Raw genomic sequence first — 8,123 nt, forward strand, 5'->3', positions numbered from 1 at the left:
AGTTCTATGGTTCATCTCTCCCCCACCACCCCCTCTTCTGGGGATTGTCAGTCTGTACCCCACTTCCACATCTCTGGGACTACCCCATTCCTCAGACTGTTATGTTCATTATATTCCACAAATAAGTGAGATTATATGATACTGTCTTCCTCTGTTTGGCTTGTTTTGCTTAGGATAATACTTTCCAGGTCCCTCCAAGTCGTCTCAAAGGATAAGAGATCTTTCTTTCTTACAGCTGCATAGTACTCCATTGTGTATATGTACCACTGCTTTTTTATCCATTCGTCCACTGATGGACACTTGGGCTGTTTCCAGATTTTAGCTATTGTAAATAGTGCTGCTATGAACATGAGGGTACATATATTCTTTCTGATTGGTGTTTCAGGCTTGTTAGGGTATTTTCCTAGAAGTGGGATCACTGGGTCAAATGGCAGTTTAATTTTTAACTATTTGAGGTAACACCACAGTGTTTTTTATAGTGGCTGTACCAGTCTGCATTCCCACCAGCAGTGTACTAGAGACCCCTTTTCTCCACACCCTCACCAACACTTGTTGTTTGATGATTTGTTGATGGTGGCCATTCTGACAGGTGTGAGGTGATACCTCATTGTTGTTTTAATTTGCATCTCTCTAATGATTACTGATGTTGAGCATTTTTTTATATGTCTCTTAGCCATTTGTATGTCCTGTTTGGAGAGGTGTCTATTTAGTTCCTCTGCCCTTTTTTAAATTGGGTTCTTTGTCTTCCTTTTGTGGAGTTGTATGAGCATTCTCTATGTATTAGAAATTAATCCCTTATCTGATATATCATTGGCAATTATGCTCTCCCATACAGTGGGTAGCCTTTCCATTTTGATGATTGTTTCTTTTGCTGTGCAGAAGCCTTTGAGTTTGATGTAGTCCCATGTGTTCATTTTCTCCTTTGTTTCTATTGCCTTAGGTGATGTATCAGTGAAAATTCTGCTGCGTATGATATCAGAAATTTTGTTGCCTACAGTTTCTTCTAGGATTTTTATGGATTCAGGGGTCACATTTAAGTCTTTTATCCATTTTGAGTTTATTCTTGTGTAAGGTGTAAGTTGATGGTCTCGTTTCATTTTTCTGCATGTAGCTGTCCAATTTTCCCAACACCATTTATTAAAGAGGCTGTCCTTACTCCACTGTATGCACCTTTGTCAAATATTAATTGAGCATTTTGCCTTGGGTCCATTTCTGGGTTCTCTGTTCTGTTCCACTGGTCTATATGCCTGTTCTTGTGCCAGTACCAAGCTGTTTTGATTACAGTGGCTTTGTAGTATAACCTGAAATCTGGTAATGTGATCCCTCCAACTTAGTTCTTCCTTTTCAAGATTGCTGTGGCTATTCGGGGTCTTTTTTGGTTCCACATGAACTTTTGAAGTACTTGTTTTAATTCTGTGAAGTATGCCGTTGGTATTTTGATGGGGATTGCATTGAATCTATAGATTGCTTAAGGTAGTATGGACATTTTAATGATGTTAATTCTTCCAATCCATGAACAGGGTATGTGCTTCCACTTTTTTTATCTTCCTCTATTTCTTTTTTCAATGACCTGTAGTTTTCTGCGAATAGGTCCTTTATTTCTTTGGTTAAGTTTATTCCTAGGTATCTTAGTTTTTTTTGCCGCAATGGTAAATGGGATTGTTTTCTTAGTTTCTCTTTCTGTGAGTTCATCATTGGTGTATAAGAATGCCATCGATTTCTTGACATTAATTTTGTATCCTGCTACTTTGCCAAATTCATTTATTAAGTCTACTAAATTTTTGATGGAGTCTTTGGGGTTTTCTATGTATAGTATCATGTCATCTGCAAATAATGACAGTTTCACTTCCTCCTTTCCAGTTTGGATCCCTTTTATTTTTTCTTCCTGTCCGATTGCTGTGGCTAAGACTTCCAGTACTATGTTAAATAGGAGTGGCGAAAGTGGGTATCCTTGCCTTGTTCCTGTTCTTAAGGGAAATGCTTTTAGTTTTTGCCCATTGAGTATGATGTTGGGTGTAGGTCTTTCATATATGGCCTTTATAATGTCTAGATATGATCCCTCTATTCCCACATTGCTGAGCGTTTTTATCATAAATGGATGCTGGATTTTGTCAAAGGCTTTTTCGGCATCTATAAAGCACAAATATTCTTAAGTGATATATGTGAGTTCATCTAGTCTCCTTTTAAATATCAGCCCGCTGATAGCAGACATTTCTTCTTGGTGGTCCTTATGGTACCAGTGTTCTTCATAGACAAGTCAATATATACAAAAAACACTAATGGTGAAACCCAAAATGCTTTTCTTGATGGTTCCCTTCCTTTGTTTATTTCTAATATCTTTTTGTGAAACCACACATTTAAAAAGAAAGGAATAATAGAGAAAGGATAAATGAAGGAGAGGGTATGAAAAAGTAAAGTACCACTTTATATCTCCAGCCTCAGAGGAAGGCACTATCATGCCCATTTTACAAAACTAACTAGTCCATGGCACACACTAATCATTTACAGAGCCAGGTTTCAAACTCACTGATGAGTACCTAGAATTCAGCATTTATATATTGCCTCATATATGCAGACCTTTTGACAGCCAGTTGAGCTAACATACTGAGTTAAGAATCCATACTACTATGGTCTTGAAATTTGAGAAAGCTAGGGTAGTCAATAGCTCATCTTGACCAGAAAGCAATCTCAGGAAAGCATTAATAAAATTCCTAGTTTTAAGGAACATAACTTCCTGATGAGACCTCTAGAACAGCTAAAAATGTTTGTATAATGAAGGAACATGTTTGTGACATCACTATCTACAGGCTAGCAAAGACTTGGATGACTGTTTTACTTTTCTATTTCTGAGTAACAAATTATCACAAACTTAGCAGCTTAAAAAAATACCACGTATTTGTGCACAGTTGAATAGATCAGAAGTCCAGCATGGCATGGCCAGGTTCTCTTCTCCCGATGTTACAAGGCTGAAATCAAGATGTTGGCTACCTAGCCTGGGACTTTGAAGAAAAATCCATTTCCAAGCTTATTTCTGTTGTTGGCAGAATTCTATTCCTTACCATGGTAGGACTGAAGCTACCCATTTTCTAGGTGGCTGCTGCCAACCATAGAAGAGGTTCTGCATTTAAAGGGTTGATGTGAACTATATATGGTGTCAGATGGGTACTAACTAGACTTATCAGGGTGATCACTTTATAAGTTACATGAATATCTGATCACTATGCTGGACACCTGAAAACTACAATAATATTGTATGTCAATTGTAATTGAAAACAATTATAAAAAACAAATAAATAAAAGGGTTATGTGATTAGGTCAGGCCCACCTGGATACTCTCCCTTTCTAAAGTCAACTATGTCGTATAACATAACCTAGTCACATGAGTAAGATCCGTCGAACTCCCAGTCTGGGGGATTAGGCAGAACGTGTATACCAGAGGAGAGGGTAGGAAATCTCGGGGCCATCACAGAATTCTGATAGAAAGTGACACCAACTGAAAATAGTATAGAGTACCCTCCCCCCATTCACAGGGGATATGTTTCAAGACCCCTTGTGGATGCCTGAAATGGCAGATAGTACCAAACCCTACATATACTGTTTTTTCCTATACATACATACCTATGATAAAGTTTAATTTATAAATTAGGCACAGTAAGAGAATAACAATAATTAATAATAAAATAGAACAATATAATGTAATAAAATTTATGGGAATGTGGTCTCTCTCTCCCTCTCTCCCTCTCAAAATATCTTACTGCACTGTACTCGCCTTCTGGTGACGTTGTGAAATGATACAATGTCTACGTGATGAGATGAAGTGAAGCGGATACACTGGAGAGAAGGACAACACAGGTCCCAGGCAGGACGGAGTGGGACAGCTCAAGATTTCATCACACTACTCAGAACATCACAGAATATAAAACTTATAAATTATTCCTGGAATTTTCCATTTAATATTTTTGGACCACGGTTGACCATAGGTAACTAAAACCAGAGACAGCAAAATTGCAGATAAGCGGGGACTTCCGTATATATGTGGAGTAAAAGAAGTCAAATACAAAAGAATGCACGCTATTTGATTCCACTTATATGAAATTCAAACTAGTCAAAACTACTCAGCGCTGCCAGAAAATCCTCATAGTGGTGACCCTGAGGGTCAAGGAGAAACAGAAATAATAACATTCGGGGGGGAGGGGATGTATTCATTCAACAAGTACCGATTGAACACCTACAGGTCCTGTGTAAAGGGGATTCCATGGCAGTCAAGACAAGGCCTCTACTCGTCCGTCATCATTGTGCTCAGCTTTATACCTGGGAGAGTAGGAGGTGCCGTGAGAGCACATGGCGGGGGGACCTACACTAATGGAGAGGGTCAAAGAGTGACTTGTCAACTGAGACCCGAAAGAACCTAGACAAAGAAGAGGTAACAGTGGATTTAGTGACATTGGTTGACTGTGGAACAGTCATTACTTACCTACGAGAAGGGATTCCGTAAAGGCCATGTGATCTCTGGCTCCATCGCTGGGAGAATGGTCTCTGGAACAATGGGGATACTAGTCTGACTCTCAACTGCACGGGCCAGACAACTGCAATTCTATGACATTACCAGGCTTGGACATTCTTCCACAGAAAGAGCATCGACAAGCTAGAGAGTGACCTGAAGGTAACCCCCATGGTGATGCAAGAGCTTGAATGCAGGTGGAAGGAGAAGGGCAGATGGTACGGTGGCTTCACCTTCAGGCTCTGGAATCAGACCGCCTGGGTGGGAACCCTGACATCACCACTTGCTGTTTGTCCTTAGTCACTTAACCTTCTCTAAGCCTTGGTTTCTTCATCTATGCTGTCCTGCTAAGAAGTCATTAAAGGATAGCTTCTTCAAATAAAAAACAGAGGGGACTGCACAAATGTCTTCAGGTGGAAGATGCAGTAGACTCGTTTGGTAGAGGTACGGTGCTGCTAAATTTTGAGTGCCTACGAGAAAGAACTCATCTCCTGGCGCTCTCTCAGGCTCACCAGTCTTACCTCATTGTCGTCGCCCAAACACACCAACTCTGGTAAATGCTTCTGCATCTGTCTATCGCGTTCCTTTCCTCCGGCATGTCCTTGTTTGCTTGAAGAGCCACTATTCATCCTCCAAGTCTCAACTCATGCATTGCCTCTTTGGAGCAGATTTTCCTGACTTCACAAGACAGAACTGGGTAATCACTGGTTCATGGTCTCACAGCACTGTGAATATTCCTATAGCACAGGGTCAGCTTATACCAAGCTTGCTTCTTCATTCATTCATCTCCTCGCTCTTTTGAGCCTCCTGAGAGCTGAGACCATACACAGCACTTAGCACATTGTAGGCAGCAAAAATGTTCACTGAATGAATTGAATTTATAAATGAATACTAAAACCTTAAAAGGCAATGAATTCCTGCCACCAGAAATATTTCAACAGAGACTAGACAATTGTTTGGCAGAGATGTACAGAGAGAATTGAAGCATCTGATACTGAACTAGCTGACAACCAAATGAGACCCTCCAAACCCAGGAGTCCTTGGGGCTAGGTGGAGAAAAATAACAATCACAAAGGCACAGAGAAGGAAAAGTTGCATGTGCAGGGACTAGCGAGTGGCTCGTTGTGCCTGGACAAGAAAGGACATGATGGAGATCATCAGGATTCCAGCGAGAAAAAGATGACACACCCAACAAGTAAAGGAAATCGCTTTTAAAAGTTACCATTTTTTTTATCCTCACTCGAGGATATATTCTTCTATTTATCTTCAGGTAGAGTGGGAGGGAGGAAGAGGAAAAAACATCAATGCAAGGAAGACACATCAACTGTTTGCCTCCCACACGAACCTGACCAGGGTCGGGAACCGAACCGAAACTGAGGTACGTGCCCTTGGCCAGAATCAAAACTGCAACTCATTGGTCTGCCAGCCAATGCTCTAACCACTGAGCAAAACCTGCCATGTGATGATAAAGCCGACAGGGCCTAGCAAGAGCAGGAAACCACTTCCACATGTGGTTCCATGGGGGCAAAGGGTAGGAAGTGGAATTATAAGAACCCTGTGTCTTAATATGAGTTGTGGCCTAGACCGTGGAATGGGCTTAGTCACTGCCTCAGTCAGAGATCTACAGGAAGAGACAGGGGAGGAATAAAGATCCAGGTGTCCCATCTCCCTCTGCTGTCACCCTTCAACAGCCCGCCAGTGCCTGCCAATGTCTAAACCCAACAAAAGCCAGAGAGCAAGGGAGCCTGGGGAAGGTGGTCTGTAGAAGACAGGCTCCTGAACCCCAGAGCAGGCAGACAAAGAGTGGCAGGCTGATGGCCTGGACATCATCTGGAGAGCCCCCAAGAGCTGCCACAGCGTTGGGAGGGTGACATGGTCCAGGCTCTGCCTGAGGATGATTAATTTGGTGGCTGTAATCAGAATTAACTCTGAATGAGGAGAGGAAAATGGAAGCAGTAAGACAAACTAGGAAATGTTGAAATGCTTCACACAAGAGGGAAAGGGTCTCAGCCAGGGGACACACTCATTATTCAGATCAGCCACTTGGGAGGCTCCTGCTCACCCAACAGACTGTGTGTCCAATCCCTGAGCTGCTAGCCCTCCGTGTGAGCGGTCCACCAAGTCACAAAGATGGAGAAGAAAGGTCTTCAAACCAAGAAGATATTTCTGTTGTGTACCTGTGATTCTCCTCCTGAGGTTCACCTAACCTCTTTTCCTTTGTGTCTGAAATTATACTGAGCAGAGGCACAGACACGCAGCTGCAGCAACTGAAGGGCAGGTGTGGAGCCCAGGGCAGTAATTGAGTCTCTTTCCATAAAAAGCCAAAAAAAGATGAAGAGATCCACAGGAAGAAAGACCTGCTTGATTATTAGTAACCACTGCCCCAAGACGATGACACCTTAATGCTTCTCTGGCTACCCACCCTCTTCCCACACAGTAACCGAATCCATCCTTCCTTCCAAACTGTCTTCCTTAAGCCCCATCTCAAAGGCACTTACTCTCACCTACCACATTCAAAAACAATCTGACAACTTTATCTGTAACTGGACCGGCGCAGAGGAGACTAGAAGCAGCTTGGATTTGCTCTGCGGAGGCTTCTCTTTCTGCAGGAGCAGAGCCTGTCCGGTTCCCCTCCTGTTCCCACTGCACCTTATCCCCCCCGTGGGTGCGTCACACCAGGTCCGCCGCCCTGCCCTGGCGTGTGGACCCAGAGTGGCCACCTGGTATTTCCTTTTACCAGGTAGGTATTTTTTCTTTCTGTTCAGAACAAGACCCTTTTATTAAAATTTTTTAAAATTAGTATTATTATACAAAGTTTCTTGAAATAAAAAGAGCAACTACTGTTTCAGTCCTTCGCTGTTTTCTGATATACTGTACAATGATGCCTCACTGGATGGGGACTTATTTCTTCTTGTCTCCTCTGCCTCACTAGATGCTGAGGGCCACTGAGAGGCTTACGTACAATGTGGTACCTCTGAGCACGCAGAAAGACTATAAAGATGTGTTTACCTCTCAACACACTCTCTACCAGCCTTTTCGAAATCAAGATGTAAAAAGGAAAGACCATCCGACAGAGAAGAAAGCTGAGTTACCGCAAACGTAGAAGCTCTTCCCATTCTTGCAGTACTACCCAATAATCATCAGCAACAGGAATCAGCACACCCTGGCAGATAGTTTTTATTTGCAGACTGAAGGGTAGAAGATGGTACAAAGCAGCACCACATGCTGTGAGCGTGCTGCCACTACACGCTCACGCACTCATTCTCCCTGGTCTGTTTCAAAACAATCCTCTCGCCCTGCCGGTGTGGCTCAGTGGCTGAGCATCGACTCATGCACCAAGAGGTCGCTGGTTCGATTCCCGGTCAGGACACATGCTCAGTTTGTGGGCCTGATCCCCAGTGGGGGGCATGCAGGAGGCGGTCAATTGCTGTTCTCTCTCATCGATGTTTCTATCTCTCTCTCCCTCTCCTTTCCTCTCTCTCTCTAAAATCAATAAAGAAAAAAAATGTTTTCAAGTAAAACAATCCTCTTTTCTTGAGGAGAAGCCCCATTCAAATTGGAGTTGTTCCAATAAATACAGTGTTCGTGAGAATGTCCCCCTCATCCCCCATCCCTCCAGTAG

The sequence above is a fragment of the Molossus molossus genome, unplaced genomic scaffold (assembly GCF_014108415.1).
Source record: "Molossus molossus isolate mMolMol1 unplaced genomic scaffold, mMolMol1.p scaffold_m16_p_12, whole genome shotgun sequence".
In the NCBI taxonomy this organism is placed as follows: domain Eukaryota; kingdom Metazoa; phylum Chordata; class Mammalia; order Chiroptera; family Molossidae; genus Molossus; species Molossus molossus.